The following is a 24,213-nucleotide window of genomic DNA, read 5'->3' on the forward strand; positions in this document are numbered from 1 at the left end:
GGTACCTATGCTATGTCTGCGCACATAGGTCCGAGGAAGTTACGGCAAAATTAAAAGTAAACCAAACTTCAATAAAAAAAAAAATTAGGATTGCGTGATATAAATTATTCCAAAGAACATTGATGCAAAAAATCCGAACAAAAAACTCACATTGAGCTTCATTTCTTGGAGGGAACATTGCCATTTTATTTTAGATCTACCATCATTTTTCTGTTGTGCACCTATTTCTGTGCACCCATATTCATTTACATGCATTTTGCAATCTATTTGGGGAAACTGTGAGCTTTTCTGGTCACGTCTTTAAAAAATGATAACTCCTCATTGCATTGCAATTTTCTCGCCAATTTTTAAATGAATCTGAATGACAAAATTGTTACTAAAATAACCATGTGTGTTGTGCCTTCTCTTCTATCATATTCGTGCATTTACGCAGAATCGCGGATGCACAGACATAGTTCTAGGTGCCTGCAGGTAGATCTACATCAACCATGTTAGAAAATTGACAACCACTACTAGTATAGGCACAAGTAGTATATTAGTAACACTAGACAATCTAACTGGTTAGAACTAGATCTAGATCGAGTCGACTACATCATTATCTACAGCCTTAAATTTACCTTTGGAAGCTGCTGCATCAGCTTTCTTTTTCATGCTCTTCATAGTTTGTTCAATTCGCTGAGAATCCGTAAAGCGTGCGAAACAGGTCTGATGAAATCCACCATGATCAGGTAGCGGGGATACACTGTCACTGTAGTCTGCACTGCCGCTGCTACTGGCGGCACCGCTGCTGGAAGCAGAGTGTCGAGCAACGTAGTTTCTTGCGTTTTTTGCCTGCGGACCATCCAAGTCTTCCATTTCGTCACATATTCTAAAAAGCGTGCCCATGTCTTGGCTGAAAATGGTGAAACTTTGCACGTTTTGGATGGGAATATGCACATAAAACACACTTTTTAGTGCGTATTTTCTTCGTTCGAAGACGTTCCGTCTTCCTCACTGGAGGCCGCCATGTTGGATCACGCACTAAGCTACGGCGACTGTCATTGGCTAATTAATTATTAATGATCGATCAAACGCGTCTTCCGATTGGCTATTTTTTGTTCCAGGCTACGTGAATATTTCCACACAAATATAGTGAATTAAAACCTAACTTACTAATTACAGCACCAAAATCTCACATGTGAAAAGTTACTGAACATTTCTTGTAATATTATCTATATTATCATGCAAAATTCATGCCCACCCCATTTGAAGGTCATTCAAGGAAGCTTTCTCTGGAAGAGCTATCTGTCTAATAGACACTTAGCTAGGCCCTTAGCTGCACACATTAATTAATTCCCCTCCGCCACAATAACACTTACAGGAAGAGCAGGCAGGAAACCAGATCAGGGCACCGCCGATGGGGCCATAGCCAGCCACATCACCAGCTGGCCAATGATTGGTGGAAGGAAGGTGGAAGGAAGCGACAGACTGAATGGCCACCGACGGATGGCATGACACGAAGGGCAAAAGGCGCTCAACCAATGAGAGGACACCAACGCGATGAGAAGATTTGAGAAGTCGAGGGGCACCACGCTGGTTGGGGGAGAGGAGGGCTGACGTCACATGACTGAGTAAAACCTCTCGCTCGCCGGTATTTTCTCTCGTTCCTTTTGCCCTCTTGCTCTGGACTGTCCCTTTGCGCTTGCCCTTCTCGTTTTGGCGTCCTCCCCGTGTGGACCTCCCTTTTGCCCTTGCTTCTCGTTCCCATTTGGACTTTCGCGTGATGGACGTTGGGGCGCCGATGATCATCCTCTCCTGGTGCGTATGAGCGAGGCTTGGTGCTACGAGCAAACGGAACCTCGCGTGCGACCGACGAGCGAGGCGTGCCGCTGAGCAGACGAGACCGGGGTGAGCAGGTGGCTCGGTGCCTAGAAAAGCGCAAACGAGGCGGACAGAGGCCTGCTTCGTGCCAACATCGGAGCCAGACGGAGCCTGACCGACATCACACATCCAGACAGATAAGACGCACCACAGAACACAACACGACGATTATTTTATTTGAATGTTCCTTCGTCCGTGTATTTGAAGTGTGGTTTGGGGACGTCCCGATTTAGGAACCATATTTAGTTACCGGCACGTTTCATTGTTATTGACAACCGTAGCAATAAAGCCTCATTTATTTTCATTGTACATAAAGCCATTCCCCATTTGAGTTCATTTCCTACAGGATCGGAGCTGCCGGCGAGATCGTGTCAGGTAAAAGCTTCTCGTTTCTTCTTCCTCCCTTCCACCCGTGCGTGTATAGGAAATCCGCCATTAATCGTCGCCTCGATAAGCTCGATTCCATCCATGGACGCTCTGTCTTAATAGTCGTCCAGAAGACAATGTGTATATATATATATAGTCCGTCAACTCGACAATGCTGTTTGTCATGGAGTGCTGGCTTTACGAAATTACGGCATGAAAGAGCGTGCTATTGCTCGGAAGTATGGCATCACTCAAAGTCAGGTGTCAAAGATCCTGAAACGAAATGCTCAGAGGGGTGTCCCGACTCCAATACCGAGGCCAGGAAGTCCCCGCAGAACCACAAGGAGGGATGATCGCCAGCTGCACCGGTTAGTCCGCAATGGCCGTACCAAGTCAGCTAATCGGCTTAGGGCTGAGTGGCAGCAACTGACAAATGTGCCTGTATCCAGAAGGCTAGTCAGCCAACGACTGGTTCAAGCAGGCTATCGTGCCAGGCGTCCCCTGAGAAAGCCACGCCTGACCAGACAACACCGCCAGCGCCGATTGCTGTGGGCCAGAGAGCACCGTCAATGGCAGCCAGGACACTGGAATCACGTGATCTTCTGTGACGAGTCTAGATTTCTGGTCTATCGTCAAGATGGCCACGTCCGAGCGCGCAGACAAGTGCACGAAGCCTACAACAAAGATTATATAGTGCCAAGAGTCCAAGCTGGAGGTGGTGGGGTGACCGTTTGAGCTGCTTTTCATGCAGGGGGCAAAACTGACCTGGTTGTTCTGAATGGAAACCTGAACCAGTTCAAGTACAGGGCCATTCTGGAAGAAACATTGCTTCCATTTGCTCGTGCAGCCTTTCGAGGAAACTTTGTCTTCCAAGATGACAATGCACGGTCTCATCGTGCTCGCATGATCCAAAACTTTCTTGCTGACCGTGGTGTAGAGCATATGGAGTGGCCTGCCATGTCCCCGGATATGAATCCGATAGAGAACTTGTGGGCAGAATTAACGCGTCAAATCGAACACTTGGACCAGCAGCCGACCACTGTGCGTGAATTGCAGCAGGCTATTGTCACTGAATGGCAAGCGATTCCTGTCCAAATCTTGGGAAATCTCGTGAACAGCATGCCTCAACGTGTACGTGCTCTCCTGAATGCTCGTGGGGGTTACACGAAGTACTGAACTGTAATTTTACTGTCCGTAATCCCAGTCGTAATTTAACTTTTGTTTTTGTTAAAAAAAAAAATTGGCTAACGTGCAAAATAAAAAGATACTTCTGGAAAACGTACAGAAGTTTAACACAGTACTGTCCATGAATTGAGTTTGATATCAGTTTACATCACTTTCAAGGATAAATTTATTTGTTTCGAAATGTCAAATGTGGTTTTTGTTTCTTTTAAAGGTCACATGAACAAAATCTAGACTAATTTCAACATAATTCCAATGAACTTTTGGTTCTAAGACATCTTGAAAAGTAAGTTCACCCCCACAAAAAAATATATTCCATATTAAATGCCAAGTCTGTATATATATATACATATATACACATATAATTTCAAAACACACCTGGTCACAAGTGTGCCTCACTGACCAGATCCTCAGTCGAGGTCCTCAGCATCATCCCGTTTCGGCCCTTCAACCTCGATACGGTCAGCTAAGGTGGGTCAGCAGGGGGCACATACGCCTCCACATGTAGCAGCTACACCCGGATGCATACATACCCCACCCCCAGCCAGTGAGAACACAGACTACAACAACAAAACCACCTCCACCCCCAGAATCAACAGCCCCTCATCCACTTACTCACACACCAAAAAAACAACAAAGAAAAACAACCGCTGCATGCTGCACCATTCCCAAACCTCCACACAAAGAACATCTCCACCTCCAACAACCCCCACAATCTCAAGTTCACTGGTGATGGAAGCACATCATGCGTTGACCGCAACAGTCCTCTTGTATAATTATATTGTTGCAGATTTGAGAATCCTGTGTTGTAAATATCGCCCTCTGTAAATAATAGTAATTCTTTGTAAATACCTCCATCAATTTGTGTAAAGATCAAAGGTCGTCCTTTTAGTTAGTCCATCGCACACACGTAGAGAACCATATAACCTCTCTATAGTTATTTCTTTATTATGTGTATTAGTTTAAGGCTCTGTTTTCCACAAGTTGACTCTGCATTGCACCAAATGAAATAAGATAGGTCCCCTTCAAGGATTGCATTTCCCAGCCAAACTCTCCCTCTCTGTGCAAAACCGCTTGACAAGCGTGGGGTGCGCGCCCTCTCAACTGGCCCTGGTTTGGAAGCGGCGTTCGCTGCCATGGTGAATATGTGCTCCGTGCTCTGTTTGGACAAGAAGGGTGGGGTCGCCGAGAAGAGACAAGCCAATGGCGCGCCACGGGGGCGGGGCTGTTCAGCTCCATGCCCAAGTAAGACTACAAGCCCGTGGCTCGCCACGGGGGGCGGGCTGTTCAGCTCCATACCCAAATAAGGTAACAAGACCGTGGCATTGCCATATAAGGCCACAAAACAGAGCACGGGGGCGGGACCCAAACGGCTGAGGGCATGTCACGCCCCGCTAGAGATATGCGTGCGACAATTGCGCAAGGAGGGTACATGCTACTGGGCTGGTACGAGAGGCTGGTACGAGAAGCTGGTACGTGCTGCTGAACTGGTACGAGAGCGGGGTGCATGCTGCTGAGCTGGGTTCGAGGCTGGAGCTGGGTTTGAGGTACTGGAGAGGAGAATCCCAGTGTTACCGACAGAGAGAGAGAGAGAGAGAGAGAGAGAGAGAGAGAGAGAGAGAGTCGTGGGTCGGAACGGAACCTCGCCAGATGAACGAACGTCCTGCCATTCCTGTCATCATCCCCGTGTAAGTCTGACTGTCGTCTGTTTGTCTGTGTTGTTTGGGCTTTAAGTTAAGCCTGTAGATAAGCTAGAATTGCATTGTGTCCTCTTCTTCTTCTGTAAATTATTTTCGTTTCTTTCCTTCTCCCTTGGTTTCTTTGATTTGTACATAATTGGTTAATAAATTCCTGTTCCTCCTTACTTTGGTTTCTTCTTCCACATCCGATCGTCTTTGTGATTTCCCCCATTGAGTACCTGTGGCACGATTTGGCCGACGCATATGAATCGGGTTTAGTATTTCTTAATGGTTCGAACCGCGGGCTGCTAAAACCGCTCGGCAAAATACCATCTTGTCCGTGGTTTCGAACGGAGTTGCCCACCTGCCTCGTAGAGGGATTGCCGGAGGCGTACGGGAATCCCTTGACCAATCGCTTCGGGCAATCCCACCCCACAAGGGAGCGGGGTAGCTTCAGGAGCGGAGACGGCCAGTACAAATAGAAGGGGGATTAACCACCCCCCCCCCCTGCTCAAGGGAGCGCCGTACTCCGTTTCCGTAACAATTGGTGTCGAGGAGTTGGGATTCGGACCCGAACCCAATTTTTAAAACATCCAAAAAAAAAATTTGGTCAAAATTTGGAGCGGCCGAAATAGTAAGATCTAAATTAAATCGTGCCATGGATAATCAAGGTGACCGGATGCCGGTGGGGGTAGAAGAAGAGTTAGAAGCAGCCCAGGACCCCTGGGAAGAGGTGGGAATCATGGAGGCGGAAGGCAATACGCATTGGGTTGCGGAGGGTTGAGGTGCACAAAATGGCGCCGCACGCGTAGGTGCGGCAGCCGCGCCTGCGGCGCCGGTGAATTTGAACCTCTTCATGGTGCAAATGGAGGCCCTCATGCTAAAGATGCGTGAGCGATTAGAAAGTAAAATAGACACCCAAAAGGAAGAAACGAGGGCTCAGGGTGAGCAATTGGGAGGCCAAATTGGAGCAATGAGGGACGAAGCAAGGGGTACTAGTGCCCAAATTGGGGACTTGGGCAATCAAATCGGGGGATTGAGAGACGGGTTAAGTAATATGGGAAATCAAATCGGGAGGCTAGAAGCCAAATTTGAGGGTTTAGACAACAAATTTGAGGGGTTAGACAACGGGATGAAAGGGGTGAAGAATGGGTTAACGGGGCTAGAAGACAAGATGGAAGGCAAATTGAGGGAAATAGGGGAGCAATCCGCTCGGGAAATTAAACAGATGGGGAATCAGATAGAGGAGATGAAAATCGGGTTAGAAACCAAATTGGATGCCCAGAGGAATGATTTGGAGCAGATGAGGGCGGCATCTACCAAAGAGATGGGAGAAATGGGGGAGGAGATCAGACGAGGTGTGGGCGAAGAGGTCGCGGGGGTACGGGAAGAGGTAAAGCGAGGTGAGGAGCGTATGGAGAAAGAGGTGAGAAATGGGATGGCAAAGTTACAAGGTGGCATAGAGGAGTTGACGCAGGGGGTGGGCAGATGACCGTGGGACAAAGGGAATTGAAGGAACAGGTAAAAAAGAATACGGCCGTGATCGAGGGGTTGAAGGCGACCCAGAAGGAAATAAAGAAGGACGTAGCAGTCATAAAGAATGAGTGTCAGATGGTACACGAGGGGTTGACAAAGAGGTTGGACGAGGTGACAGAGGCAATGGAGACGAAAGAACGGGAAGTAAGGACGCACATAGAAACGACCAAGGTGGCATTAGAGGAAGAAATTGAGGGGGCGCACCGGGAAATAAAAGAGGTAAAGCAAAAATTAGAGGAAGTGGAAGAGGGGGGTGAGTGAAATTAAGAAGAGACGGAGGGAAACCCAGAGGGAGATAAAGGAGGAAGTGATGGATTATGTCCAAGGTCTGTGCTCAAATCATGATGATGTGCTTACTAACCAAATAAAGAGTTTGCAGGTGGCGGAGGAGGAGCGAAGACGAGGTGCCAAGGTGAGTGGCGATATAATCGGAAATGTATATGGTGTGAGGGGAGATTCAGTCAGCTTGGGTGTTGGTTTAGACCCGGGCGTTCGTGAGAGGCCGCTGGTGAGGTGTGCGACAGGTATAGAGTGTGTGGAAAGAGGAGGTGTGCAAGGATGTCCGACTTTGGGGAATGCGGAAGGTATTTGTGAGCCAGGGTGTGCGGCGGTGATCGGGTGTGTGCAAGAATGCACCCCATGTGTGGTACGGAGTATGTACCAGGAGAGAGTGCGCAAGAAGGTGCGCGAGAAAGGTGTGGAACAGAGCTGTGTGTGAGGAAAGAGTGTGCGCCGAGGAGTGAGTGTGCTGTCGAGAGTGAGAGTAAATGCATGACAGAGTGTGGTGGTGAGAGTGACACGGAGTACGGGTTGGTTGTGGCAGGTGAGAAGGGATGCACACCTGGAAGGGAAGAATGCACACCTGGAATGGTTGAGCGTGTGCGGGAATGTACACCTGGGTTGGTGTTGGCGCGGGTGCGAGAGGGCACATGGAAGCACGTGATTGGGTGTGCAAAAGAGTGCACACCCGTGGTTGTCACAGAGGATGTGACCGAGGAGTGGGCGCGAAGAGGTGTGTTGATGAGGTGTGCGAACGACGAGTGTGTGCCAAGGTGTGTGGTGGTCGGGTGTGTAACGAAGTCTGTGAGCGGAACAAGAACAAGTGCAATAACGAAGTACGTGGGGTGTACGGGCGGCGTTGGAGCGCCGAGCTCGGTGAGTGTGAAAGGGGTCGCGTATGCGTGTGAGCCTGCAGGTGAAGCATTGACGTTAACCGGGTTAGCAGTTAGACCGACGGTTAGCCGAAGCGAGCCCTCGGTTCGTGCCGGGCTTTGGGTGCTGAAGGAACCAGCGGGGATCGTAACCACGGCGGTATCCAAAAGAACCGCCGTGTGCGATCCACGCCGGGCCTCGCTCTGCATGGTCGCGTCCGTGCTCCGCTAAGCGGCGCGGGCGGCCCGGTTCAAGGGCAGGTAGGAAGGGTCGGCACGGCGATCCCTTGTGGTTGCGGCGTTTCGGCCGGGCGAGATCGGGCCATCGGGCGGGAGACCGAAAGGCTCCGTGCCGAGGTGGACCTTGGGATCTCGGCCCGAGCAAACCCCCTCCCTTGAACCGAGTGCCGGACGGATCCAACTACAGGAAACGAACCACCCGCGTTCATTGCTCGGCTTGGCGAAGCCGGGCTTTGAGAATGTAAAGACGCACCGAGGCTCAAGTTAATGGACATTTGGTAGGGATAGGAAATTGGTGATTGGCAAAATTTGATGGGAAAAATGATTGGCAGATTGGCAAAGTGATGGGCAGAATTGGAATTTGATGGCAAAATTGATAGTAGAACATGCCCGATGTGGTGGGATGGCAACTCTGCCATCCCTCACACCACGGGGCACATGAGCACTAGTTATGGGGTTTGGCGGTGAAAACCTAGCCAGGGAGGGTTAGGATAATTGTATAGGGATCTAGAGAAATGACCATAGCTAACTGTACAGGTAAGTAGCGACATTGTACAGGTAGTCGGGGACGTAGAGAGGTTAGAATGGTTGTTAATGACGTGGTATGTGCTTAGTTTAAAGGGAAGACTGGGAGCACCAAGTTAGAAGGGCACCAGGTAGATCAGATGATGCCGTGTGTGTGAGAATCTTTGCCGGTGAGCATGTTGAGCAAATGAGGCAATGCTCATGAATGGTGCCTTGTGTGTGTGTTGAAAGTGTATTCAGTAGCGTATTGTGAAAAGTGTGAGGTGATTGTGCATTGTATTGAATGAATGAAGAAGCCTGGGAGGAAGGAGGGTGCAGGTGGCACCAGGTGTGTGAGGACAGGTGTACAAGTGAGTGAACAGGTGTATGGAGAATGGTTGAATAAATGGTATGGAATATATGGAGTATGGAATGGATGGTGTGGAGTGAGTATGGTGGAAACTGTGGAGTGGAGTGGATGGTGCGAAGGTGTGGATGGGGAGGATGGACCCCATCACGAATACCCGGGGAGGGTAGTTTAAGAGTTAGGTAGAGGGTATAGGTAAATTGTGGTTGGATATTGGCATCTGTGGTGCGTGTGGAAGAATGGTGTTTGGATGGGTGCATTAGTGACGTGGAAAAGGCTGGGCTGTTAGAGGATGGTTGGTTGGGCGCTCCGCCACTGGTAGTCTGTCGGCCAGGTGAGGCCGCAGGTAGGCTCTGGGAGCCAGTCAGAGTTCAATGGGGCCCGAGGATCCAAAGGAAGGACCCGGGTAGCCCAGTGCCAGAGAGGGCACCGAGGGGGGTAAGCGCCAGAGAGGGCCTTCCCCAGGTAGGTTAGCGAGGAGCAGGTACGCTCGGGAGGCAATTTCAGTGGCGGAGGCGCACAGGTAAGTAGACCTGTTAGGGGAGCCACACGACTCAGTCCCAAAATTGTGCAAAGGCACAGGGAGTGGAACCGGGGGAATGAGACCCCAAATTGATGAAGCACCACAGTTTGGTCAATGGGAATTTGGTTCTTAAAACCGCATAGAGTGTAAGATGGCCAATGGGTTGGCAGGGAAAGACCCCGGGTAGTGTAAAGTGTATTAAAGTCATTTAGAGGATAGTTAGAATTAAGAATCTCCTCACACCATCAACATCCACTCACCTGAGGTGACGTAACTCCACACCATGCCATGTTTTGGTTATTTTTGTGCAAATGTTTGGATTGTGAGACGCATCATGACGTGGGTGTGACATTGTGTTGATGTTCCATGTCTCCCTCCTTTAGAGGAACTGATGAGAAATTTGAATCTATGGCAAATTTTGGATTAGTGGGATTGTAACGAATTTGGTATTAGGGGAGATATGGGGAAGACGTGACGGTAGAGACGAATTGTAAATTGTTGTAAATATGGGTAAGGGCAAGGGTGGAGTAGGTGACAGGGGGGGTGGCGTACGGTAGGGACGAGCTTTCTCACTTCGCTCTCCGTGCGCACCTCACCTTGCATTGCCTTTGCTGATGTGTACCCTTGTGACCTTACCCCTCGCTAACCTGTCATCTCTGTCTTCCTTCGCCGACCCGAGGATCGTGCTCTCTGGGCACTGAGGGGAGCGTGTGGGAGGCCGTGTCTGTGTGCCCAAAATTCTCGCAACCAGCTGCCTGCATCCACGCACCACTATGGACCACAGTCTGTGGCCAAGCACCACTTATGGACCCCACGTGTTAGGGCCTGGCCTCTCTGCTGGGACCGGCCACGATGGCCCAAGAAAGATCTTGCTTGCGGACCTCGGTGAGGTGGCACCCAACCCACAGGTGAACCACCCATAGTCGGCCCCTGTGGGCCATAAATAAACAAGTACAAAAAGTTTTAATTAAAACAAAAGCCGCGTCGATGTTACACAATGCCTAGATGCAGCTGTGCCTATAACGTCGATGTTATAGGCACAGGACATTCCTATTGATTCGATTACTTGATGTTATTTTTGTGCAAAGTGAAAATATATCTCGGCAATTTCCCGTGTGTGGCGACGAATTTTTAATATATCTCGGCATTTTCCCGTCTGTTATTTCAGGCGGTGTATGACTGACCATGCCGCGATTTAAAATATATATATATCTCGGCAATTTCCCGTGTGTGGCGACACGTGAACGAAGCTATGCTCCTCTCTCCACATTATTGTGACGACGTATAAATTAAATATTTCATCGTGACGATTGTCATCAAATGGACGAATTTTTAATATATCTCGGCATTTTCCCGTCTGTTATTTCGGGCGGTGTATGACTGACCATGCCGCGATTTAAAAAAAATATATCTCAATGGACTTGAAGTTACAGGCCTTTGAGAATTCATTTCGTTCTATAAAGGGCAACTTTCATCGGATTTTCTTCCTGTTTTTTTTCAACCGAGTCTAAAACTATGTTAGCGACTGTGAAAAATGAAATGATATATCGAATTTGATTTGAAATAAAACTGTGTGAGAGAGGAAGACACCACGGGCCTACAAAACAGGCCTCAAAGCTATGCGAGTTAATAAAATAGTGGATATTTGTTTATATGAAGCCTCTCCCACAATGGGTGGAGCTATGGTTCCCAGAATGGGTGGAGCTTTGAGGTTTTGTCTTCTCTGCAAGAACAACAAGAACAAGAACAAGAAGAAGAACAAGAACAAGAACAACAGCAGAGGGCACTCTATGACCAGCGTCTTGCGACGTGGCTAAAAATGGACGTGTTGTGTGCCTTTTTATTCAAAGAACACGACAACATCTGGAAGAACGACGGACCAGCAGAGCAGAACGAGGAAGACCAGCATCAGCGTGTTTTTTTTTTGTGTGTGTTTAATTATTATGGTGTGAAATGAGCAATGGATGGTGCTTTCTGGTGCTTTGGTGTTTTGGTGCTCTTTATTGCTGGTGCGTCAATGCAGTGCATGCTGTCTCCTCCCCTCCCACAGGATTTTCCTTTTTGTTCCCAAAATAAAAATCGCAGGTCCTGGGTTGCGTTTTGTAAATACAATGAACGTCACTTGTAAATAATGCTCCCCACCGTTCATGTGTAGTTTGAGAATCAATTCCGCAATTCGGTTAATTGTGGGCATGAATCTGTTAGGTAGGGTGCAATGCAACAGCGGGACATACTTATTTGTGTTTTAAAATTGTCGCACTCAGGGTCAGATTAATTGTAGAGGGAATTACACCTACGTGCCACATTAAGTAAAGTTTTATAGGCCCGGGACGTGCCTGGAGGATGAGGGTGCAGTGTTGCGGACTTGAGAATCCTGTGTTGTAAATATTGCCCTCTGTAAATAATAGTAATTCTTTGTAAATACCTCCATCAATTTGTGTAAAGATCAAAGATCGTCCTTTTAGTTAGTCCATCGCACACACGTAGCGAACCATAGAACCTCTCTATAGTTATTTCTTTATTATGTGTATTAGTTTAAGGCTCTGTTTTCCACTAGTTGACTCTGCATTGCACCAAATGAAATAAGATAGGTCCCCTTCAAGGATTGCATTTCCCAGCCAAACTCTCCCTCTCTGTGCAAAACCGCTTGACAAGCGTGGGGTGCGCGCCCTCTCAACTGGCCCTGGTTTGGAAGCGGCGTTCGCTGCCATGGTGAATATGTGCTCCGTGCTCTGTTTGGACAAGAAGGGCGGGGTCGCCGAGAAGAGACAAGCCATGGCGCGCCACGGGGGCGGGGCTGTTCAGCTCCATGCCCAAGTAAGGCTGCAAGCCCATGGCTCGCCACGGGGGGCAGGCTGTTCAGCTCCATACCCAAATAAGGTAACAAGACCGTGGCATTGCCATATAAGGCCACAAAACAGAGCACGGGGGCGGGACCCAAACGGCCGAGGGCGTGTCACGCCCCGCTAGAGATATGCGTGCGACAATCGCGCAAGGAGGGTACATGCTCCTGGGCTGGTACGAGAGGCTGGTACGAGAAGCTGGTACGTGCTGCTGAACTGGTACAAGAGCGGGGTGCGTGCTGCTGAGCTGGGTTCGAGGCTGGAGCTGGGTTTGAGGTACTGGAGAGGAGAATCCCAGTGTTACCGACAGAGAGAGAGAGAGAGAGAGAGAGAGAGAGAGAGTCGTGGGTCGGAACGGAACCTCGCCAGATGAACGAACCTCCTGCCATTCCTGTCATCATCCCCGTGTAAGTCTGACTGTCGCCTGTTTGTCTGTGTTGTCTGGGGTTTAAGTTAAGCCTGAAGATAAGCTAGAATTGCACTGTCTTCTTCTTCTGTAAATTATTTTCGTTTCTTTCCTTCTCCCTTGATTTCTTTGATTTGTACATAATTGGTTAATAAATTCCTGTTCCTCCTTACTTTGGCTTCTTCTTCCACATCCGATCGTCTTTGTGATTTCCCCCATTGAGTACCTGTGGCACGATTTGGCCGACGCATATGAATCGGGTTTAGTATTTGTCAATGGTTCGAACCGCGGGCTGGTAAAACCGCTCGGCGAAATACCATCTTGTCCGTGGTTTCAAACTGAGTTGCCCACCTGCCTCGTGGAGGGATTGCCGGAGGCGTACGGGAATCCCTTGACCAATCGCTTTGGGCAATCCCACCCCACAAGGGAGCGGGGTAGCTTCAGGAGCAGAAACGGCCAGTACAAATAGAAGGGGGATTAACCCACCCCACCCCCCCCCCCCCCCCCCGCTAAGGGGAGCGCCGTACTCCGTTTCCGTAACAATATTATGTATATATATACAGTGAACCCTCGTTTATCACGGGGGTTACGTTCCAGAACCCCCCGCGATAAACGAAAATCCGCGAAGTAGCGACCATTTTTTTTTTTTTTAAATATATATTTTAAAGCATTATGAACTCCCCACACTCTTATTAACCTTTCCCATACTCTTATAAACACTTCCTATACTCTTAAACACTTTTTACACTCTTAAACATACGTAATTTTAACAACATATAAAATTCTAATAGGTACTCACCATTGAAGATACTGTAGCTACCCATGGGTTCCCCAAGCAAGACCAGCATCAGAATCTCCTTGCTCCAGCCGGTGACGTCACCGGCGGGGATTCCCGGCGCGAGAGTGGCTGGTCACGTGACCGCTAAAGCGTGCCGCGCTTTGCGGGTATAATCAGCTACACCTGTTGATCACGTGACCACCGATTCACCGAAGCACGCCACGCTTGAGAGGCGTGGCTTTCGGTTTCTGGTTGTGCTTTATAATGCAGCCCGATAAATGGGCTTTTCAGTGTTCCCGAGTTGGTTTTGAGAATAAATATCTTCTCGGACGAGTTTGTGTCTTGCCCGTCATTTCGTCCGTATCAAGCAAGAGCCCCGGCTCTTCAATACTACAACTTGCGTGATGAAGATGATGATGAATTAGCTGTGCAGTACTGATGACGATGAAGGTGATGACGATGATGAATGTACTGGCGTTTTCCATACGCACGACTCTTTGTCTACCCTTCTACTGTACACTATGTACAGTATTTTATTTCTTGTAATATGTTTTAAATACTGTATTTTTCTTATTTCTTTACGTTTTTTAATTTTTTAGGCTAGAAAATGCTTATTTTACCACAAAAATATTTAAAATAATAGTATATAAAAATACATTTATACCGCAAAATCCCGCGATATAGCGAAAAATCCGCGATATAATTTTACATATACTAGCGAGAAAAAACCGCGATGTACCGAATCCGTGAAAAGTGAACCGCGATATAGCGAGGGATGACTGTATATATATATATATGTCGGGCAGGGCATGGGGGGCATGTGGGGCCCAGCCACGTGACCCAAGGCACCTGAGAAATATATATATAATTGTCTTTCTTTTGCTTGCTTCAAAAAAGCTAAATTCAATGCAAAACATGTTGTTTCCACGGCTCGGTCAGATCCAACCTTGGAGACGTTTTTTCAACATCTTCCAAAGGGAGAAAATTATGGGAATAGTTGCCATTTGCCTTCAAGTTAACCTCGAGCAGAGTATGATGTAATATGTATCCTTTGATCTTTATGTGCCTGGCTCAATAATCAATATGTTTTACTGCCAAATGTAACACAAGGGATCTTGTTTATGGGAACGCATCCCTGGGCCTTGTAAGCCCAGCTTGTTTGGTAAGTAGAGCTTGAGAAATATCTTACTTTCACACACATCTGTGTCTTCAAACGCAGCCCTCTCTTGTCTGAGGTCATACTTCAGCGCAGCGTTTTTTCTGTTATTTCATCTATATAACAACTTGTCTTTTGCTGAGTTTTTAGTGCGGCTCGGACTTCCACTCCCTTGTGTGACAGGGCTCTGGGGGTTCGAGACTGGCTCCACAATTGTGTTTGCTCGATTTTTCATTAAACCGCTCTTGCTGCTTCAAACATGCCTCTTCTTCAGTGCGAGAGGTAGCCCGACATATAATATTATATATATATATATATATATATATATATATATATATATATATATATATATATATACATATACAGACTTGGCATTTAATATGGAATTTTTTTTTTTCTTGACTTGGGTTTCCTTTCTCAACTCAGTATATCAATCTGGTGAGTTTCTTTTACACTTTGGTGATTTATTTGTTAAAAAAACCATGTCACTGATTGTCTGTCGCAGCAAGAAGTCAACAACAGGATTATATCACAGGTGGCGTGGCAAAATGTACGGACAGGTGCATTTGATGATTCGCTTCACAGTTGGGTATACAAGGGTTGTTGCGACCTGTATTAGTGGAAAACAACTGCTGCACATCTCCAAAAGTCATTGCCGCTTCCTCTGGAGATGGTCGGTCAACTCGACAATGCTGTTTGTCATGGAGTGGTGGCTTTACGAAATTACGGTATGAAACAGCGTGCTATTGCTCAGCAGTATGGCATCACTCAAGGTCAGGTGTCAAAGATCCTGAAACGAAATGATTAGAGGGGTGTCCCTACTCCAATACTGAGGCCAGGACGTCCTGGCAGAACCACAAGGTGGGATGATCGCCAGCTGCACCGGTTAGTCCGCAATGGCCGTACCAAGTCAGCTAATCGGCTTAGGGCTGAGTGGCAGCAACTGAAAAATGTGCCTGTATCCAGAAGGCTCGTCAACAAACGACTGGTTCAAGCAGGCTATCGTGCCAGGCGTCCCCCGAGAAAGCCACAGCTGACCAGACAACACCGCCAGCGCTGATTGCAGTGGGCCAGAGAGCACCGTCAATGGCAGCCAGGACAATGGAATCACGTAATCTTCAGTGACGAGTCTAGATTTCTGGTCTATCGTCAAGATGGCCGCGTCCGAGTGCGCAGACAAGTGCATGAAGCCGACAACAAAGATTGTATAGTACCAAGAGTCCAAGCTGGAGGTGGTGGGGTGACCGTTTGGGCTGCTTTTCATGCAGGGGGCAAAACTGACCTGGTTGTTCTGAATGGAAAGCTGAACCAGTTCAAGTACAGGGCCATTCTGGAAGAAACATTGCTTCCACTTGCTCGTGCTGCCTTTCGAGGAAATTTTGTCTTCCAATATGACAATGCACGGCCTCATCGTGCTCGCATAATCCAACACTTTCTTGCTGACCATGGTGTAGAGCATATGGAGTGGCCTGCCATGTCCCTGGAAATGAATCCGATAGAGAATTTGTGGGCAGAATTAACGCATCAAATCGACAACTTGGACCAGCAGCCTGCCTCTGTGCATGAATTGCAGCAGGCTATTGTCACTGCATGGCAAGCAATTCCTGTCCAAACCTTGGCAAATCTCATGACCAGCATGCCTCAACGTGTATGTGCTCTCCTGAATGCTCGTGGGGGTTACATGAAGTACTGAACTGTAATTTTACTGTCCGTAATCCCAGTCGTAATTTAACTTTTGTTTTTGTTAAAAAAAACTTGGCTAATGTGCAAAATAAAGAAATACATCTGGAAAACGTATAGAAGTTTAACAAAGTACTGTCCGTGAATTGAGTTCGATATCAGTTGACATCACTTTCAAGGATCAATTTATTTGCTTTGAAATGTCAAATGTGGTTTTTGTTTCTTTTAAAGGTCACATTAACAAAATCTAGAATAATTTCAACACAATTCCAATGAACTTTTGGTTCGAAGTCATCCTGAAAAGTAATATCACCCCCACAAAAAAAATATTCCATATTAAATGCCAAGTCTGTATATATATATATATATATATATATATATACAGTGGGACCTCTAAATCCGAATTTAATTCGTTCCAGCGGCAGTTCGGATTGGGAAAAGTTCGGAATTAGAAACTATTTTCCTCATAAGAAATAATGGAAAGTGAATTAATCCGTTCCTGGACCCCAAAAACCCATTATCAAGACACTGTTAACTGCAAATACACATGATTCAAGGTAAAATAAGATGAGTAAATGCCCTAAATATCAAATAATAATAATAATAAAAACAAGAAATAAATGTACTAACATGAAAATAACTGCATTTACCTTAGTGGAGAGTTCTGATGGTGCATGTGGAAGCTGGAGAGGAGGAAGGAGGGAGAGGGTTTTATTGCTTGGAAGGTGAGGCACCTTCCAAGCTAACATCAGATGACTGTGCTTCTGGTGTTTGCTCTCTTTGTCTCTTAACACCACTTGTAGAGGGTTGGGACTCACTAGGCTTGCTTTCTTTAGAGAACCACCTCTCCAAAGTTGCCTGGTGTTGGCGACTTTTCTTAATTTTTCTGAAGTGGTCAATCACATTGTCACTGAACAAGTTAATGCTCCTGTTAACCACTGCTTTATTAGGGTGCCACTTTTCAACAATGGCCTGTGTTTTAGACCAATGGAAGCACAGTTCTTTAATTTCAGCACTGGAAACAACACGCGAACGCTATGTTGGCGGTTCGGTTATAGAAATACATTCGGAATTAGGGACAAAATTTTCTCGAATTTACGGTTCGGAATTAGAGTAGTTCGAGATGAGGGGCGTTCGGAATTAGGGGTCACTACTGTATATATATATATATATATATATATATATATATATATATATATATATATATATATATATATATATATATACAGTGGTACCTCGGCTTACGAGTGCCCCAACGTACGAGTTTTTCGGGATACGAGCCGTCGCTCGGGCGGTTTGTTGCTTTGGGATACGAGCCGAGATCCGATGTACGAGCTCAAAAAATTTATTTTTTTGAATTTTCCGGTTGTGGCTTCCGGTTCCAGTCACGCGGTTATCTTGCCGTGAAAGCATCTCTGCTTGGATATAAAACACGCAATCGTCGAAATACATGAGCGAGGAATCTCCTTGCTCCAGCCGGTGACGTCATCGGCGGGGATCCCCGCCTCCAGAGTGGCTGGTCACGTGACCGCCAAAGCGTGTCGCGCGTGCGGGTATAATGAGCTACACCTGTGGATCACGTGACCACGGAAGCACGCCTCGCTTGAGAGGCATGGCTTTCGGTTTGCGTTTTGCTTTATAAGGCGCGATAAATGGGCTTTTGAGTGTTAGCGGTTCATGGCGTTGACGGTTCATGGCGGTTCATGGCGGTTGACGGTTCATGACGGTTCATGACGGTTCATGGCGTTGACGGTCAAAAACCCATTACATCAATTTTACCAGGCACTGTACAGTAAGTACAGTGGACACCAAATGCACGGTGGAAGGCTAGAAGTAGAAGATCGTCCAAGACAAGTGAGAATAAGCCATACTTTGGAGGAGATGACGTCATTCGCTGGTCCGATAACCAAAGATGTGGTATAAAAAACCAGGTGAGCTAACAATGCAGCAATGAAGGAATTCGGCCAAGGCACCGGCACACAACGACCTACCTACATCGAAAGACTCAATGCCAATGGTGACAGAAGCCAAGACGGCCGGCTTAAACACCGCCGAAAGACCACGGTGTACCAACTTACGATGCAGAACATCTTGCACTTAATATGATGACAACAGGTGCCATCCTCTGACGTACCATTACAGGTACAGGTACAGTACACGTGAGCACAGAGCAAAAGTTCACTGAAACCGAGATTAAGAAAAAAGAAAAAACACCTCGTGGTCCGTGCTCGATATCCGAGTTTCAATCTTTTCAAACACATGATGCTCTCGGTCACGGTATCTCCTGCGAGCTGCTTCTCCTTCAACCACACAAACAACAACTTCTCCATATCTTCATGGATAGAGGTCCGGAGCTTTGAAATAATCGTAACGCCCTTGGCTGGCGTTATAGCCTTTATGGACTCCTTCTGCTTCAAAATCGTACATATCGTAGAAGGAGTACGATCGTACTGCCTCGCCAAGTCGACAACACGCACACCTCACCTGGCATGCTCTTCTCCTCTGCTTAATAAAACCAGTTTATTTCTTTACATTCTCTTGTATTATGTACAGTATATACGAGGTCGTGCTTGTTTATACATTATTTGTTATTTATAAAGTACATTTTTGTTATTTAAAAGCACCTAACAAAAAAAATTGGTGTTTTTTTTTTTGAGGCTGGAACGGATTAATAGCATTTCAATGCATTTGAATGGGAAAATTTGCTTTGACTTACGAGCGATTTGGCTTACGAGCTCCGTCACGGAACGGATTAAACTCGTAAGCCGAGGTACCACTGTATATATATATATGTATATATATATATATATATATATATATATATATATATATATATATATATATATATATATATATATATATATATATATATATATATATACAGTGGAACCTTGACTTACGAGTTTAATTCGTTCTGTGACTCAAATTGCTCGTAACTCAAATTGCTCGTATCTCAAATCAAATTTCCCCATTGAAATGCATTGAAATGCTATTAATCCGTTCCAGCCCGCCAAAAACCACACCAATTTTTTTTAAAATATACAGTATATATAAAAATATCTCGTGCTTTATATTTCACCTGTATGCAGCATACAAGTTGGCAGGATGGCCTGGACTGGAGGTACGCACACTTGACTCTAAAGTCTAAACTGTCCAGCCTGGGTTTGAATCCCGACCCAGCTATAACCTGTCATGGGTGAATTACAGGCAGGGTGATTCATCAATGTGTGTACCGCTAAACTGGGCGCCCCGTTTGCGTCCCATTAGTTGTTGGATGTTAAGGATCTCACCGTGTTTTCCACAAAGAGAAGGCGAGCTATCGCCGGCATTCTGAACAAGTTGTGGCCTGGCATGCTCTTCTCCTCTGCCGTTATATACGTCCTCCTCGGCACCTCGCTCATGTTTTTCGACGATTGCGTGTTTTATATCCAAGCACAAGTTTTATATAAAACACGACGATTGCGTGTTTTATATCCACAAGTTGTGGCCTGGCATGCTCTTCTCCTCTGCCGTTATATACGTCCTCCTCGACACCTCGCTCATGTTTTTCGACGATTGCGTGTTTTATATCCAAGCACATCATCCTCTTCTTCTTCTCAGTACCGTGTTTTCCACAAAGAGAAGGCGAGCTATCTCCGGCACTCGGAACAAGTTGACGGCAGAGATACTGTACTTGCACGGCAAGATAACCACGTGACCAGAACCCACCTGGTGGCGTAAACTCAAAATAACCAACATGCGAAAACAAAAATGCAGCGCTATACGACAGAGATACTGTACTTGCACGGCAAGATAACCACGTGACCGGGTGGCGAAAGCTCGTAACTCTGGATCTCGGCTCGCATCTCAAAGCAATAAACCGCCCGAGCGACGGCTCGTATCTCGAAAAACTCGTAAGTTGGGGCACTCGTAAGTCAAGGTTCCACTGTGTATATATATATATATATATATATATATATATATATATATATATATATATATATATATATATATATATATATATATATATATATATATATATATATATATTGTTACGGAACCCAACGTCGGCCTATGGTTCCCCTTTGAGGGGGGATTAGTCCCCTCGATTATTGCTGACCGACGTGGTCCCTGAAGCTGCACCGCGGCCTCCGGAAAGGCCGGTGCACAGCCCCGTTCGTACCGCGGATAAGATGTTACTTGATTGCCGAGCGGTGTTTAGCAACCGCAGCACGAACCGTTAACAAAGACTAACCCGATTCTCAAACGTTGGCCAAATCGTGCCACCGGTATTCAATTTGGAAAAGACAAAGACGGATGTGAAGAAGAAGACAAGAGGTAGGAAATACGAATATGATTTATTTACTATTTACAATCAAAAGAAACCAAGGAGAAGGAAGGATAATAAAATAAAGCAGAAAGAGGGACGGACCAGAAGGACACAGCGAAACTTAGCTTACCTATGCAGTCTTAATTAATACCCAGGACAGAACAAACAAAGACGGACTCACGCGAATGGTGAAATGAAGGCAGGAACGGATCGCTGGAGGTGGATGGCTTGGCGGGAGAGGAAGTTTCAGTGGGGATCGGTCGGGCTGGAAGCGGACAGCCGCCGTCAATATTCGAGCTGCGATCGCCAAACCGCCGCGGTTCCAAACTGCGCGGCGAAGCTCCTCCTGTGCACCGTGCGCTCTCCAAAGCTGCTCCTTAGAACTCAGAACATTGACGCAACCACCTTTGACTCTGGTGGACTCTTCTGCTTAACTGGCGCAACTCTTTGTTGGGACCCCTTCCTCTGCCTTTACCAAGCTCGTCTGGACTCCTCTCTCAAACGCAACCACCTTCGACTCCTTGCTCAAACGCAACCACCTTTGACTTCTTGCTCAAACGCAACCACCTTCGACTCCTTGCTCAAACGCAACCACCTTCGACTCCTTGCTCAAACGCAACCACCTTCGACTCCTTGCTCAAACGCAACCACCTTCGACTCCTTGCTCAAACGCAACCACCTTCGACTCCTTGCTCAAACGCAACCACCTTCGACTCCTTGCTCAAACGCAACCACCTTCGACTCCTTGCTCAACTCCTAGGCTTCCGCGCGCGCTTATATCGCCCTCGGGCGATCAAGCCGCCGGCCTCCAGGACACGCCCATCGGTGAGGTCGCCTCGGCCCTGATTGGTGGGCACGGGCTCTCTGGCTCCACCCTTGATGACGATCGGCGGGCCACGCCCTGGATTCGGCGGCTCCTCCCCCTTCTTCTCCGAGCCCACCTCGTGGCTAATGGAGTCGCGGTGAAAACCGCCCAGCAGCTGTGGCGAATGCAGTTGGCAATCGAGGCTTTGGGAATGGGGCTTTGGGAATAAAAGGGGATCTATCTACTTGAATTTGGTGCAATGGAGTGTCAATTAATGGAAGACAAAGCCTTAGCCTAATACACAGAATAAGGAAATAACTACCAACAAGCAGGGAATCTATGATTGGCTAAACGTGATGGTATATGACCTAACTACGGGACGCCCTTTGACCTTTATACACAACAACTGGAGGAAGGAGGGTCCACAATAAAACAATTTTAAAAAACACAATTCTCATATCCACAACAATATATATATATATATATATATATATATATATATATATATATATATATATATATATATGTATATATATATATATATATATATATATATATATATATAAATATATACATACATATATATATATATATACATACATATATATATATATATACATATATATATACATATATATACATATATACATACATATATACATACATATATACATATATATATATATATATATATAGTTACGGACGCGGCTAGGATGTTAATTGGCCGAGCGGATGGCCGCTGCACCCGAACAGTTACCCCGACTAACCCGATTCCTGAACGTTGGCCAAAATCGCGCCAAAAGATATTCAATATGGAAACCTCTAAAGCGACCGAATGTGAAGAGGAAGAAGAAGACGTACAGAGGAATAACAGGATTTATTATTTACACACACTAAAGCAAAAGGAGCAGTCAAGGTTATATACAGGGAAATGGAAAAAGCAGGAGACACAGTGAAATCGTTAGCTTACCTATTAACAGTCTTAATTAACCCAGGGACAAGACACACAGAACAAACTCACGTACACGAATGGGGAAATTGCAGTTTGGTTTTTGCTGGAGGGAGAAGGTCGAACCACAAGCTGGAAGGCTTGGCAGGGCGCACAGCAAGCCGGTCCTTGTCAGGCTGGGAGCGAGCAGGGCGACGTCGGCACACGTATCTCGTTGCACGCGGCAGGGGCTGGTTGTCGCTGCACGCCTCGGGCTCTTTTGGTCCTCCCCTTCTTTCCAAATCGTCTGACGCGTCTTTCTCTCCGATCTCCTGCCTGCGCGATCGTCGCACGTATTTCTCTCTCCTTGCGCGTCTCTCGTGGGGGCGTCGTCGTGCGGGTTATATATATGCCACGCCCTTGAACCTTCGCGAACCTACTCGATATTTCTCTCCACACCCTCTCCAAGTCCAACCCCTTGTTCTTGGTTGGTTGAGTGGGGCTGACTCACTCCTCCCCTCTATGACGAGGTGGGGACACGCCTTTCTTCTCCGAGGTTACCTCGTGCATAATGGAGTCAAATGCAGCAAAGTGGACGGCAGATGAAATGCAGCAAAGTGGCTAAAGGAGTCAAAATGCAGCAAAGTGGACGGGAGATGAAATGCAGCAAAGTGGCTAAACCTGGCACTTGGAAGATGCCATGGGGCGTCGGAGGGACCTGTCTTATTTAATTGATGCAACGTAATGAACTAGTGGGCCACAGAGCCTTATACTAACATGTATTAAGGACATAACTACGAGGGGAATTTAAGATTGGCTACGTGTATGCGATGGATTAACTACGGGCGACTTTTGATCTTTACACTATTGGAGGGTGATATTTACAAGATTTACAGCATACAAAAAGGGGAAAATTTACATCAGATTACCCACACAATTCCAAATATCCCCAACAATATATATATATATATAGATATATATATATATATACCCTGGTGTTGGGCTAGCGGCTAGGGTGCCGGCTTAGGATCCAAGGATCCTGGGTTCGAATCCCGGTCGATCGCCGAATTAACGCCAGGGGGGTTGACTCAGCCTGTCATCCTTCCGAGGTCGGTTAATTGAGTACCAGTTCACTGGTAATTCCCTGTTTGTCGTTAAAGGCGGCAAAAAGGGTTGGCGTCAGGAAGGGCATCCGGCCGTAAAACATTGCTTCAAATAGGGGACCGAAAAACAACAACAACCACGGTTCCCGAAAAAGGCCAACCCCCGCTTTGCGGGGAAAAATGGCCTCTAAAGGTGGTTATTTATATATATATATATATATATATATATATTATATATATATATACTGTATATCTGTGCAGCGTCTGTCCTGTCCTGTGTTGTCTTGTGTTGTGTTGTCTTGTCACTGAACTACTTTCTCAAACTTTTGTGAAATCGTACCAAACTTCTGATATGCACATATCTCTCCCGTTGGTATGTCCTAAGGGTATTTTTTTGGAAAAATGTTCCAATTTTTTATTTTTTTGGGGGGGAATTTTTTGGGGAAATTTTTTTTTCAACTTCAATTGTTTATAAAATGTGATATCACATATATTACAAATACATTTGTGCAAAATAATTGTTTGAATTATGATTGGTTTAAGCCATGACAAAACGGCAACTCGGGTACAGTCATTTATCTATATATCTACACATCTGGGCAGTGTCTGTGTTGTCACTTAACGACTCCCTCAAACTTTTGTTTCCGTGGTTGTGAAGTGTTTTTTAATAACGTTGTGGTGGTTTTGAATCACGTGGTGGTGAGGTATTTTGAATTATGTGGTGGTGAGGTGTTTTTAAATGACGTGGTGGTGAGGTGTTTTGAATTACGTGGTGGTGAGGTGTTTTGAATTACTTG

The 24,213-nt window shown here is 46.4% G+C and overlaps 2 protein-coding genes across 6 annotated transcripts in view; both read right to left on the reverse strand.

Moving 5' to 3' along the window:
* Window positions 1-24,213, reverse strand: part of LOC137427366 (uncharacterized) — a 420,191-nt gene that overhangs the window by 342,754 nt on the left and 53,224 nt on the right. The window lies entirely within an intron of this gene.
* Window positions 1-24,213, reverse strand: part of LOC137427379 (uncharacterized) — a 79,753-nt gene that overhangs the window by 34,114 nt on the left and 21,426 nt on the right. The gene's annotated exons all lie outside the window — the stretch shown is intronic.

This window comes from Myxine glutinosa, chromosome 5 (genome assembly GCF_964187855.1).
Source record: "Myxine glutinosa chromosome 5, kmMyxGlut1.1, whole genome shotgun sequence".
In the NCBI taxonomy this organism is placed as follows: Eukaryota; Metazoa; Chordata; class Myxini; order Myxiniformes; family Myxinidae; genus Myxine; species Myxine glutinosa.